Consider the following 14,615-nt stretch of genomic DNA (forward strand, 5'->3'; position numbering starts at 1 on the left):
AGCCTTCAGGAAGAATCCCTCTTTATTACTACCTCCACCTGACCCCAGACTCTGCAACGCACTCCCTTATAGGCTTGAATATCCACTACTCCTCTCCAGTGCACCTCTTCTTACAGCTGACCTTGGGCCCCAGCCCCATATCAGGCACCATCGGGCTCCACTTTAATTTTTCCAGGTAAAACATTAGAAAAAACACCTTCAAACTTAAAACATTGAATATAGCAGTAAATATAATTAGCATGCACTTTAAAGTATGTTCCACAGTAGCCCTAATGACCCAACTGCTAATTAAATAAACAAAAACGCCATGACAGGGCCGGCTTTAGCGCTAATGTGAAAGTCTTTGTTGGCGCCACACCAATAACCTCTTTCTCCGTAAATACCTTTACTACCACCTTCCACCTTCCAACAGTGCCCCTCATCCCTCCATGACCCAACTATTGACCTCCTCCTAGGATTTCCTCACTGCCTCACGCCACAAGTGCCCCTCATATCCCCATAGCCCCTCCCCCTCATGACCTCCTCGGAGACAAGTACCCCTTATCTCTCTGTAGCCCCTCCCCCTCATGACCTCCTTCTCGGAGACTAGTACCCCTTATCTCTCTGTAGCCCCTCCCCCTCATGACCTCCTCTTCTGACTCTCTCACTACTACGCTCCACCAGTGCCCCTCAGCTCTCACTAGCTCCCCCTCCACCCCATGACCTCTTCCACGGATTCCCTTACTGCCACCCTCCAACAGTGCCCCTCATCTTTACGTACTCCCTCTCTCATATGCATTTCATTTGTTGTATAGCGCTACTCCTATCAGTGTAGTGTGTGTCAGTACTTTACACCAGGCACACATTATACAGAGATAATGAATCATACAAGTATGTAAATCAGTCTACAGGGAATGTCACATAAGCCAATGAGGATTACAAGGTGTATGAATCACATGTCATCCATACTGGTGGGCAGTATATTTTAAAAGGGTTTGGTATGGGGAAACACAACCATAGGATTTAAAGAGTATTCCATGGGGGTCAGCTTTACTGATAAAAATGTATATCTGCCCAACATAAGCAATATTACAATAATGAAAGACAGGGGACGTTCTAACTATATTACAAAAGAAAAAAAAACAAAGTTCTAACTGTACCATTCATGTTTGTATGCAGCTCTTCGATGACAGTTCATTGGTCACTGCCCTATGTTAGGATTGTAACTTCTGTACTGCAAGTAACACAAGGATCTCTGTGACAAAGGCAGTAACCCACTGAGCTATCCACATAAAATACAGTTCATCTGCATTTTAAAACTACTAACAGACAAATGATTGCCCTCCAGCAGGGTTATTAATCACCAGTGTTATCTGGGCATTTTGTATTGTCTTATTGTTGTCCTGCATTGCCCATGATAATGATAAAAACTGTTTAAATGAAGCACACACGAAGTATGTGTCCTGCTGGGCCTGTGCAGATTTTAAAAAGTGTAGTAACACATTCTCTTACCTACTCCATTCCTCAAACTTTGTGTCACAGCCTGATGTTATAAGCCGCTGCAGGGGTTAGAAAAGGTGACTAGGAATAAACAAACTTCTTTTCTCCTGCGCTGCTTAGAAAAAGGAATATCAACGCAGCAGGACGGGAGGCAAAGGTTACCAAAGGTTAGCAGTGTCAATGAAAGGATTTGTCACCTTTCACCATGCAGAGATGAAGGGGTGGCAAAATAAACAAAGCCTCAGTTAACATGTTAATGGTCTTTAAAGACCTGTTAAGTACTCGGGTGCGGCTCTGATATTCTCTAAAACTGTCTGTCTGTGTGTGTGCGCGCCCGGGAAGCTGTCTCAGCCCGGGCTGACACACACAGACACCCTTTGAGGTCAATGCCGGTGTGCGCCTGCCTTCAAGGCCAAGGATCCCGTTTGGGTGGGCCAGGCTCATGTTTGGGTGGGCCTGGCCCACCCGGCCCACCCGCTAGAACCGGGCCTGACTATAATATTCATGGCTCAGCAGGTATTCTCGGCTCACCGTATTGAGATGAGGTTTTGGATAGCTTGTTAAGTCTCTTGTTTCACACAATTCAGTACATTGATGTGTAATAGTGTAAGACAAACCACAACTGCACCAACTAATGGACTGTAATGCACCACGCTGCAGAGATGCCGGACCATTACTGTAATGTTTGAAGACTGCTTAGATGCAGTCTAGTTGTTGCGCACGCAGCAGTGTGTTAGCGCGGACGTGATACGTCACGCCCGCGCTTGATATAAATAAAGGAGGCGTGGTCACGGGGCTAGTCCGGACCACGCGGAGACCGAGAAGCGTGTCCCGTGTCCCCTCATTAGCGCGCAGCGGCAGGGGCGCTGCGCACGTGGCACACAGGCCACAACAATGGCGACGAGGGCCTAAAGAGCCCATGCAGTGCCAGAAGCACTGATCACTTCCTCCTGCAGCCTGCCCTCGGCGCTCCAGGCCCTGGTGGGCCCAGCTGGCGTCCACACGTGAAACCAGATTCCTGGGTAGTGACGCTGGCGCCGCGAGCGCACTGGACATTTTCACCTACTCCCACGTCTTCCCCATCTCTGAGGTAGGTGGACAGCACAGCCCTGAAGTGCCCATCAAATCGGCCCCCACTGGTGGCAGCGGTCAGGAACGCAGACATTACCACCATTTCGTGTGGCCTGCACGGTGAGCCACACCCGGCCGGCACTTTCTGCGCCCCACGTACCGAAGGCGTAAAGAGGCGCCCCCCCACTCGCCATGGCGAACATTCCGCCCATTGAGCCGTTCACGGTCGATGGTGCACCGGCTTCCCTAGCCCCGAGGTGGAAGGACTGGGTGGAAAGACTCCAATTTTACTTTGAGGGAGCTGGTACTGGGAGAGAAAGGCGCAGAGCACTACTCCTTCATCTTGGTGGGAAGGACATTTATCGGATCTATAAGACCCTGGTGGAAGCCACCCCCCACACCTACCTCACGCTGCTCACCGCGCTCAACGCTCATTTCGAACCCATGCAAAGTAAGGACTATGAGCGGTTCATCTTCAGACAAGCACGCCAAAACGCGGATGAATCCCTCGACGCATTCCATGGGCGCCTGAAAGAGCTAGCGAGCACGTGCGGATTCCGCGACGAGCAGGAAGAAATTCGCGGCCAAATCATCCAAGGCTGCTACTCCTCTGACCTGCGGGTGAAAATCCTCCAAGAAGATGGTAAACCCTTAGCGGACATGTTGAAACTAGGCCGCTCAAAGGAGTTGTCCCAGGCGAGAGCATCCCATATGGAAGCAGCGCTCCACAGACAAGTCAAGACGGAGCAGGTCCAGGTAGCGGAGCACGTCAACGTGGTGCGGCCGAAACAAAGCCCCACGGGAAGAGGAAGACCGCCGGACCGCCGACAAGACTGTGGATACTGTGGAGGTGCGCAGCATCGGGCGCAAGACTGCCCAGCGCGAGGGAGGAAATGCGGGTCATGCGGACGCATGAACCACTTCGCATCTGTTTGCAGATCATCCAAACCAAAACCGGAGGCCGCTCATGCGGTACGGGAAGACCCTGAGAGCGAAGACATGGATGACGACGCGAACAACTACCCTGTGCACTATGTGTTCGCCATAGATCAGCCGCAGAGGAAGAAACAGAGACTTCCAAAGTGCAGACTGACAATACAGCACCAAGAGGTGAAGGCGACGATCGACACAGGGGCCTCGATCGAACTCATGACAGCTAACGTCTACAACCAACTGAGAAACAAGCCGACCCTGAAACCAGCCAAGATTAGAGTTTTTGCCTATGGTCAAAAGACACCGATACCACTAATTGGGTGTTTCCAAACGGAAATACAACATCAAGACCAAAGGACACCTTCGACCATCTACGTCACCAAAGAAGGCAGCGAGATGCTACTCAGCGGCCAAACGGCGGAAGAACTACGCCTGATATCATTTGCTATGGCGGTGTTGGAAGAAGAGCTGGACACGATCCTCGAAGAGTTCGAAGACACCTTCAAGGGCATTGGCTGTCTCCGCGGAAAAGAAGTTTCGCTACACATTGACCGATCCATTCAGCCCGTGGCTCTTCGGCACAGACGTATAGCGTTCCACCTAAGGAAAAAGGTAGAGCAAGAACTAGAAGTACTCGAAAGACAAGGCATAATTGAGAAAGTCAGTGGACCCACCCCTTGGGTGTCGCCGATCGTCGTAGCGCGGAAGCCCAAACAACCAGGACAAGTCCGCATATGCGTTGACATGCGCCTGCCCAACGCAGCGGTAAGACGAGAGAGACATCTAACACCGACCATAGATGATATCCTCGGTGAGCTCAATGGAGCTAAATGGTTCTCCAAAATGGACCTAAGATCAGGTTACCATCAGTTAACATTGCACCCGGACTCCAGGTACATCACCACATTTTCTACTCATGTGGGACTCCGGCGTTATCGGCGACTTAATTTCGGGATATCAAGCGCCGCAGAAGTTTTCCAGAATACAATTCGAGAAGTCCTAAGCGGAATCACCGGAGTCCTAAACGTCTGCTGATATACGCTAACACCGTGGAAGAACACCACCAGAGGCTCCGAAGCGTACTACAAAGAATCAAGGAATCAGGCCTTACTCTTCATCGGGAAAAGTGTCAATTCCTACAGAACCGAATCAGTTTCTTCGGATACACATTCTCCGACAAAGGAGTGGCCCCCGACCCTGAAAAAGTGAGAGACGTACAAGCAGCCCCGGCGCCCACCAATACATCGGAAGTTCGGAGCTTCCTGGGGATGGTGAACTTCTGTGGGCGGTTCATCCCCGACCTGTCGAACATTACCAGACCACTACGGGAGCTCACCAAAACCACCACCCCCTGGCAGTGGGGAGAGGAACAAGAGGATGCATTTCAGGCCACGAAGGCAGCCCTGTCGGCCAACACGACCCTCTCATACTTCGACCCGACTAAGGCAACCAACATAGCGGTAGATGCTAGCCCGTATGGACTGGGAGCAGTGCTAACACAGAACGAAGGAGGTGAGGATTGGACACCCATGAGCATGGACATGATCGTAGAAGCCACCCGCAGTGATGAAGTTCTACAGCTCGCGATAGCAGCCATACAACAGAACAATTGGAAAACACTCCAAGCTTCACTACAACAGAGAACTCCTGAGGCCAAGCGTGCACTGGAAACCATCCTCAAAGTCAGAGATGAGTTATCCGTGGACAGTCAAGGATGCCTCCTCAGAGGACCCAGAATCGTTATGCCCACCAGCTTAACTCAACAAGCGGTCGAACTAGCTCACAGGGGCCACCTGGGAATGGTGAAAACAAAAAGCAGACTCAGAGCAAAAGTGTGGTTCCCAGAAATGGACCCGAAAGTTGAACAAATGGTCAAGGATTGCCGCTGGTGCCAAGCGGCCGGTCCACCTGAACCACCACCCCCAGTTGCCACTGAAGAAAACCCGACGACACCTTGGGAACAAGTCAGCGCTGATTTTGGACATTTGCCGGATGGCCGCTACATGCTAGTTGTCATTGACGACCTGACCAAGTATCCTGAAGTGGAAATAATAACATCGCTGGCAGCAAAAGAAGTAACGGCGAAGTTTGAGAAAATTATCGCCACCCATGGCATCTTCGAGCAAGTCAAGACCGACAATGGCCCGCCATTCCAGAGTCAAGAGTTTGCCGACTACCTCCAGGAGTGGGGAATACAGCACAGGAAAATCACCCCAGATGGCCTCAAGGCAACGGTGAAGTGGAGAGGTTTATGAGGACACTAAATAAAGTAATCCGAATTGCCCATGCGGAAGAGACATCGCTGGAGAAAGCGATATACACGTTCCTGAGAGAATACCGGCTCACGCCCCATCACACAACCACAGTGGCCCCGGGGCCGTCCACAATGGGGAGAATTGTCCGAGACACCATTCCCCATCACCACACCTGGACCCCAAATGGTGCTAACCCCCGGCAAACCCTGCTTAACAGAAGACGTTCAAACGAATATGCCAGCTTCAGACGCCGAGCCAAGGAGTCATCCATAGGGGAAAGAGATCGAGTCTATGTAAGAGACCGATATCCAGGAAGCAAGTTCAGGCTCCCGTTTGAACCCAGACCTTGGACAGTCACGCGTCGGACAGGCACGATGATTACTGCTCAACGGGATGGAGAAACGGTGACCCGCAATGTGTCTTTCTTCAAACGGGCCTCCGCCACATCCGAAGACCAACCCAGCCAGGAACCGGACAGAGCGACGACAAGCCCAACAACCCCCGACGCTCATTCCCCAGTGAGTGAGCAAGAGAATGACGGAGGTCAATCTACAATGAGCTCACCAGCGTCTGGAACACCGATCGCTGCAAGTCCTCATCCCTCAGTCGACGGACTGTCGCAAACTCCGGCGCGACCACACGTTCCACGAAGAGTCCTGTTCCGAGGTGAAGCTGCGGGCTATGGACTGAGAAGGAACCCAGCCCCCTCTTCGCAGTTGGCGGACTTTGCAGTAGGCTGAGGCCGGTGTTCCTGATCGTCATACTGGTAACAGGCCTGCCGGCCACATTTTGACTCTAACATGCCCGGGTGAAGCAGGCGAATGTGATTTGGATTTTTGTTATGGGTTTTTGTTTTAATAAAGGTTGAAAGGAGTGTAATGTTTGAAGACTGCTTAGATGCAGTCTAGTTGTTGCGCACGCAGCAGTGCGTTAGCGCGGACGTGATACGTCACGCCCGCGCTTGATATAAATAAAGGAGGCGTGGTCACGGGGCTAGTCCGGACCACGCGGAGACCGAGAAGCGTTTCCCGTGTCCCCTCATTAGCGCGCAGCGGCAGGGGCGCTGCGCACGTGGCACACAGGCCACAACAATTACCATGTGTTTCACGCACTGGAAATGTCAATTAATATCCTGTAGGGATCAGCGCATAAAAAATACCCGGAAATAAGAAAAGCAGCTATTTTCTGATGCTAAAACCACTTTGACACTTAATCGCTTTCTCGTATCTTATTGTATAAAATGAATCCTCTTTCCATAAGTCTGGGCTCAGGAAACCTGTGGGCACATTGGGCGAGTGTTATTTTGAACAATCAATAAATTATTCTGTCTGGGAATTAAGTGGCAGAAGGCCCCCGTTACAACAAATCAAATCAGCATGCAAACTAGTTCTGTTTCAGTGATCAAAACGGAGATATAACTAAGAGTTACCTCTGTGAAAAGCAGTTTTACCTTAGACAGAAATATTTATTCTGATTGCTGGAATACAGCTTTTTAGATATCGGATCAGATGTGCATAGCAAGATATTTTGTTGACCTATATGGGAGGAGGGGAGGGGTGGAGTAGAGTCTGCTTATTGCAAACCATTGATTTACTTTTTTGCTCAGTATCCTTACACTGCTCGCGCTTTCACTGCTTGTCTGTAATGCTGCTTGCCTCCCTCTACCTTCCTTCCGCTGTCCATTGTTCCTTGCCTCCTCCCACCAGATCTCACTGTCCCTCATGTATGTTGCTTGCACCCTCCTGCCCTTCTCCTGCTGTCAGTGGTAACCCCACCACCCTCCTGCATTATCGCGTGCACCAGTCCCCTCACAATACTTGTCCATACCCCCGCTCATGTTGTTGCTTGCCCTACCCCGACATGTTGATTGCCTCACCTCTGACTCGTCGTTGCTTGCCCCATCCCACTGCCCCCTTCCCGTATTGCTCATTGCCCCACCCCCTTCCACTCTCTTAAATTGTTGCTTGCCCTGTCCCCCTCCCACATTGTTCAAGTTCGAGTTCAAGTTCGGGCATTTATATAGCGCACTACTCACCCAGAGGGTCTCAAGGCGCTAGAGGGAGGGGTTCACTGTTTGTCGAAAAGCCAGGTTTTCAGTTCTTTTCTGAAGGAGATGTGGTTCTGAGTAAGGCGGAGGTGGGTGGGGAGTGAGTTCCAGGTCTTGGCAGCCAGGAAAGAGAAGGATCTGCCACCCATGGTGGTTTTTCAGATGCGCGGGACTGCGGCGAGGGCTTGATTGGATGATCTTAGTTGGCGGGTGGGATTGTAGAAGGACAGTCGGGTGTTGAGGCATTCGGGTCCTAGATTATAAAGGGCCTTGTGTGCGTGGATAAGAAGGCGGAAAGTAATTCTTTTGTTGACGGGAAGCCAGTGGAGGTTTTTTAGGTGTCCGGTGATGTGCTCTTGGCGCGGGATGTCTAATATGAGTCTCGCTGACGCGTTTTGGATGCGCTGGAGCTTTTTCTGCAATTTTGTTGTGATTCCGGCGTAAAGTGTGTTGCCATAGTCCAGTCGACTCGTGACCAGTGCATGGGTGACAGTCTTTCTTGTGTCGAGGGGGATCCAGCGGAAGATCTTTTTGAGAATGCGAAGGGCGTTGAAGCAGGAGGACGATACGGCGTTGACTTGTCTGGACATTGAGAGAGAGGAGTCTAGAATGAAGCCAAGGTTACGAGCATGGTCTGTGGGTGTGGGTGCTGATCCCAAAGCGGAAGGCCACCAAGAGTCGTCCCAGGCAGAGGGGGAGGATCCTAGGATGAGCACCTCCGTTTTGTCTGAGTTGAGTTTTAGGCGGCTCTGTTTCATCCATTCGGCAACTTCTTGCATGCCTTCGTGAAGATTCGTTTTGGCGGTGTTGGGGTCTTTGGTGAGGGAAAGGATTAGCTGGGTGTCATCGGCGTAGGAGATGATGTTGAGGTTGTGTTGACGTGCGATGGAGGCGAGAGGACTCATGTAGACGTTGAAGAGGGTGGGACTGAGTGAGGAACCTTGAGGTACGCCGCAGATGACTTCGGTGGGCTCTGAGTAGAATGGGGGGAGTCGGACTCTCTGGGTTCTCCCAGCTAGGAACGAGATGATCCAGTCCAAGGCTTTTCCTTGTATGCCGATGTTGTTGAGGCGTTGTATGAGGGTGCTGTGACAGACAGTGTCGAAGGCAGCGGAGAGGTCGAGTAGAATGAGGGCCACTGTTTCTCCGTTGTCCAGGAGTGCTCGGATGTCGTCGGTCGCCGCAATGAGGGCGGTTTCGGTGCTGTATTTGGCTCGAAAGCCGTTCTGTGAGGGATCCAGGGAGTTGTTGGATTCAAGGAAGGCTGCGAGTTGGCTGTTGACGGCTTTCTCGATGACTTTGGCCGGGAAAGGGAGGAGGGATATGGGTCGGTAGTTTTTCAGTTCTGAGGGGTCTGCTGTGGGTTTTTTCAGAAGGGCGCTGAGTTCGGCGTGTTTCCAGATTTCTGGAAAGGTGGCAGAGTTGAAAGAGCAGTTGATGACATCGCGGAGTTGGGAAGCGATGATGGAGTCAGCTTTGTTGAAGATGTAGTGGGGACAGGGGTCAGAAGGCGAGCCTGAGTGGATTGAGTTCATGAGGCGAATGGTGTCTTCAGTGGTGATTGGGTTCCAGGAGCTGAGGTAGTTAGTTAGAGGGGTGGGATCTAAAGGAGGTGGGGCGGGTTGGTCACTAGGAGTATTCTTGAAGCTATTGTGGATGTCGGCAATTTTGTTGTAGAAGAAGGAGGATAGCGCATCGCAGAGGTCTTGGGAGTTAGTGATGTCGTTGGATGCTGCGGAAGGGTTGGTGAATTCTTTGACGATATTGAAGAGTTCCTTGCTGTTATGAGAATTGTTGTCGAGACGGTCCTTGAGTGCTGATTTCTTGGCGGATCGAATCAGTTGGTGGTGTTTGCGGGTGGCTGTCTTGAGGGAGGCCATGTTGTCTGAGGTTTGTTCTTTTCTCCAATTCTTCTCCAGGATGCGGCAAGTCTGCTTGGATTTTTTAAGGTCATCATTGAACCAGGGAGCCTTTTTGCTGGATGATTTCAGCTGGTGTTTTTTCAGGGGTGCTAGTTCGTCCGCACTGAGGGTAATCCATTGCCTGAGGTTGTTGGCCGCTTGGTCTGGGTCCGTTGCTAGGGTGGGAGGGTTTTGGTTGAGTGATGTGAGGAGTTGGTCGGTGTGATTGTGAGGCCTGTCACGCCCCTCCTACATTGTGTTGATAACCACACAGTGGCGGCCAGTCATTTTAGGCGGAAGAGGGTGGACAGGACACACACAAATACACACTCACTCACACACCTGCACTCACTCACACACATCCATTCACAACACTCATTGCCACATTTTCAAACAAGCACCAAACATTAATTCAACAAATAATCACACTTGCCTGCCGCTCTGCCTCGGAGGTCCCAGGAGGGTTGGGGCTGCTTCCTTCCCTCATTTGTTGACCCCACCCACCCCCACCCCCACGAGGACTGTGGAGTTTACTGGTCTAGGTGTTAATCTGCAGTATGTGCTAGAATTTACATGGCGGACTGCCTTCAGAATTTGAATTGCCTTTCTGCTGTTACTTCCAAAGGTGTTGTTTGGTGGTGAGAGATGGTGACTTCTTTAATGAGGTGAGGTGAAACCCTACAACAGCTGACTTCACTCAGCTGTCTTTACAGCTTCCTCTTCAAATCAGTTCTGTTGCCGGAAATGGTTCCCAATGTAAATGTTCTAGTCCATGTAGTAAAAAAACACCTAGCCACATGCTAGAATATAGCCATTCACCATTGGCAAGCCATTTCTACTGATTTTGTCACCAATTTACCTTGTTCTGAAGGTTGTTCAGTTATTAGAGAACTGCTGATACTTGAGTAATAAGGTTCATTTCACCTGGTTCTCTCAAACAGTACTTGAAAACACACATTTTTTTTACATTATATTGTTTGTTTGCATGATATTCCCACTAAGATCTTTTCTGATCATGACGAACAATATGTTTCTAGTCTTTGGAGATTCCTTTTGCCTGGCAATTGAACAAGCACTTTCATCGGGGTTTAACTCGCAGACCAAGGGCAAACCAACATTTCAGAACAGAACCTCTAGTTTTATGTTAAATTGTCTCTCTGTAATTGGAAGGTGTTATTGCCTCAGTGGAATTTGCATGGAATAATGCTGTTCATTTTGCAACTAGATTCTCTTTTTTTTTTTCATTTTACAATTTACGGGATGCAGCCTGGGGGTCACTGAGTTTTTTTAAAGGATCATCTGGTTTATGAATTCCCTGACCTAACTCAGTTATATAATTGATAATCTAAAGGAAGCAAAGGTACATATTTGTATCTCTGCCTATGAAAGTTGTAGTAACATGCCATGAACATGAAGCTTTACGGTGCCAAATATCACAGGAAGTGATGTGATATAATATCCCTGGAAGTACTGTTTGTTTTTCAAGGTGAAAGCTATTTTTTGATTACATCAGACATTATCTTTATGTACCTTTTTCTTGACCCGATGTAATTGAGACAGTGACTCTCCATGTCTTCTTACTGAAACAAATTCTGATTTTCGAGCTTGGTAAAAATGGTAGGCCCAGATTTGTAGCTCACTTTAAATATTATCTGCCGATAATGGCCAGTGAAGTCTCAGTTGTCAGCAGGAAAGGCAAAGCATATGTGCAAAACACGCATGATTAGACGATAATAATTTTAATGATCGCATTCAAAAAGAGTAATATCATATACCTTCCCCCACCGTCATGCCAAGGAAAGCGTCTTCCCTCCTCCTCGGTAATGCCTCCTAATGTTTCACCCCCTCATTTCTCACGCTGCTCTTCTTTCCTTCCTGACTCTTTTGCCCTCTTGTTTACTCCTTACCTCTCAGACCCCTTCTGTGACTTGTGGGACTGGCTGTTTTCACTGCATACTCCATTCCTTTTCCACACTTGGAGTGTAAGACTAGCTTCTTCTAGAAATTGTAAAATAACCGTCACCAGTGCTTTATGTGGAAGCTTTTTCATTGTTATATACAAGCCACAGTTGCTGCTTATTTTTCTTTTGCAACTAACAACCATCGACAAAGCCAGTAGTCCTGACTTCTTGTAAGTATGATGTTACTTGTTGTATCATATATCTGGATGCAATGACAAAAACAACAAAATGCCAGTTTTCAGTCTTCCTTTGAATTTGTATTTGTTGCATCTGTGAGGTACTAACCAATGCATTGTGTTTCAAAGTCTATTATGAAGCTCTGTGGTTATGATGAAGATGAATAAGCAGCTACCTATGTTATATGACACCACTTTATTAATGTAATAACTGCACTTTCACAATTGCTTTATTAACCTTCCTGCTTTCACAAATTTGCTTGAAAATGCACCATTTGTCCACTCTTTTTTCAAAATTTTCTCGGGGGGAATTCTTAGGGGGTTCGGGCTCGCGCGCTACGCGCGCTCGCTACGGTGCAGTGTATTATCTTTTTACGCCTCACCAGTTTCAAATGTCACCAGCCGCCACTGAGAGCCAGTAATAACCACCGCAGAGTTAGTAACATGACATAACCACAGTAGATAGCTCATTCCACTGGGGTGTCTGCAAGTGAACTTTGAAGATCCAAGGACAACAGACACCCCCTTTCAGGGAGGGGTGACTTCCATCTGTAGGAATGCACCAGAGATTGTGACAGCCCAACTATAACAGACACAATACAGAGTGAACATACAAACAAGGGAATGGTGAGTGTGAATTCTGAGTTCCCGGATACGTAGATGCCCCCTGGCGGAGAGGGCGGACATTGCACTTGGATATGTAGACTCCCCCTGGCGAAGAGGGAGGACATTACACTTGGATACGTAGACTCCCCCTGGTGGAGAGGGCGGACATTGCACTTGAATGTTCTCCATAAACTCTGATACCCTTTCACGCTGCTCTGGAGTCAACATCATCTGCCCCTTTCCTGACCGGGTGTTATCTCTCATTAGTGTTGTACCGTGACGTCACAACCAGGTACTGTCTTTGGTCTTTATCAGAGCGATGGGGTGTTTATCAGACTCACCTCAAAAATAACCCTGGGCGGAGAACTACGCTCCGTTTGCGGAGTTTGTGAATTTTCGGCAACTTCGCATTTCGCTGCGAGCGAGAAGCTGTCGACTACTTCGCAATCTACAGCGTAGCGTAGTAGTTTTTCTTCCTCGCGCGCTCAATAGCATTCTCGCGTGCGCGGTAATGACTTACCGTCGTTCTGCGTTTGCTTTCTCGCTTTTCTCTCCCGTTCGCGTTCGCTACGATGTTTGGAATCCGGCCGCACAATTCAACCCGACTGTGAGAACGCGATAACGTCATTCGGATGCATAAATACGTCATTAGGACCCGCGATCTTCCTTAAAGCGCTATGTAGGTAAGATCGTATTTCCGAACACGCAGAAACTGCAATCTGGCACAGAATATCTCTCGAGCATGTTAAAACCTTATCAAAAATGATTATTTTGCTCAGGAAAACCCCTCAGATTGTGATTTGGCTGTATTTGTTTGGGCAAGGAGTCCTCTTTTTGTTTCTAATTTTTATTTCAAGAGAAAGGAAGTGCCCCTGAGTCTCCAACGTCCTCATCCTGTCCACCAGGCTCCTCCCAGTGCTTTGTCCATGTACTGTTCACTTTCATTTGGATTTGGAGCTGGAAGGATCACTCTTTGTGTATGTCTGCTGCATCATAGCATTTGATTGGATTTATTGAGGACTTTTGGATTTGAACTTTTCTTTTACAAGTAAGTTTGAGAATTGGTGAACTGTAAATGTTTGTTTGGTTTGGTTTTTTTTTTAACTACAGTTTTCTGTGCTTCTCAATCTTTCTTAAAAAATATTATTGAGGGAGGCCTGTACTTTCATGAGGGGCCAAGTTTTATGTCTTTGAAATTTCATCCAGTAGGCCTAGAGGTACCCACGGGTCCAACCATGTTTCTGTGGTGTCTGTAAAACATCATGGATGGCATTGGATTCAATTGCACACTCTGTTTTAGTGTTTTTTTTTTTTTTTTGTAAAATTGGGTAACCCTAGTACTTCATGTAGTTAGTGTAGGCCTGCTTGAGTTCATTTACTTTCTGTGGGTGGCTTGGCCAGGTGGTGGCGGCCATTTTGTGTTTTAAGCCACTGTGTTTTTGCCATAGGCCTCCAAGCTTGTGGCCTACTCTGCCAGTACGCCCAAGGGTACTACTAGAGTCATCATCTTGGGTGCATGAAAGTTGTTCAACTGTTATTGTGGTGTTTAAGTTGTAAGTGTAACATCATGTAGGTCATGGATGGCTTTGGATTGATTTGCAAAATGTGTGTTTGGTGTTGAATTGCAGGTTTTGGGTGTGTGTTGAATAATATGGCTTTTTCTGTGCACTAGGTAACCCTAGAATTCAGCTCGCATAGTTTTGGTAACTTTGCACAGTGTGACAACGCGACCTTACAGTTTTTGTCTTGTTCGTGCACTGAATGTGCGTGCTCGGGCACGCGGTAACGACGTTTTGTACAATTCGCGCTGCCGAACACGCCGATTTTGCAATCTCGCGAGCAATATGTCTCGAGTTGCATGAAACCTTCTCGAAAATGTTGATGCTGTTCATTTTGCTAAAGAAACTCCAAAGGTTGTCATTTGGTTGTAGTTTTTGGAGCATGGACCACTTACTGTTTCTGTCCTCTATGTACTTTGTTGTTTGAGGGTGGCCTGACCATGTGGGTGGCGGGGCGGCCATTTTGTGAAGCCAAGCATCGTCCTTTTGCCGTAGGCATGTATTGTCTGTCTTCTCTTTCTTTTCATTTTGTTGGGGATGGCCAGGCCATGTGGGTGGCGGCCATTTTGTGAAGCCAAGCATTGTCCTTTTGCCGTAGGCATGTATTGTCTGTCTTCTCTTTCTTTT

Source organism: Lissotriton helveticus, chromosome 1_2 (genome assembly GCF_964261635.1).
Source record: "Lissotriton helveticus chromosome 1_2, aLisHel1.1, whole genome shotgun sequence".
In the NCBI taxonomy this organism is placed as follows: domain Eukaryota; kingdom Metazoa; phylum Chordata; class Amphibia; order Caudata; family Salamandridae; genus Lissotriton; species Lissotriton helveticus.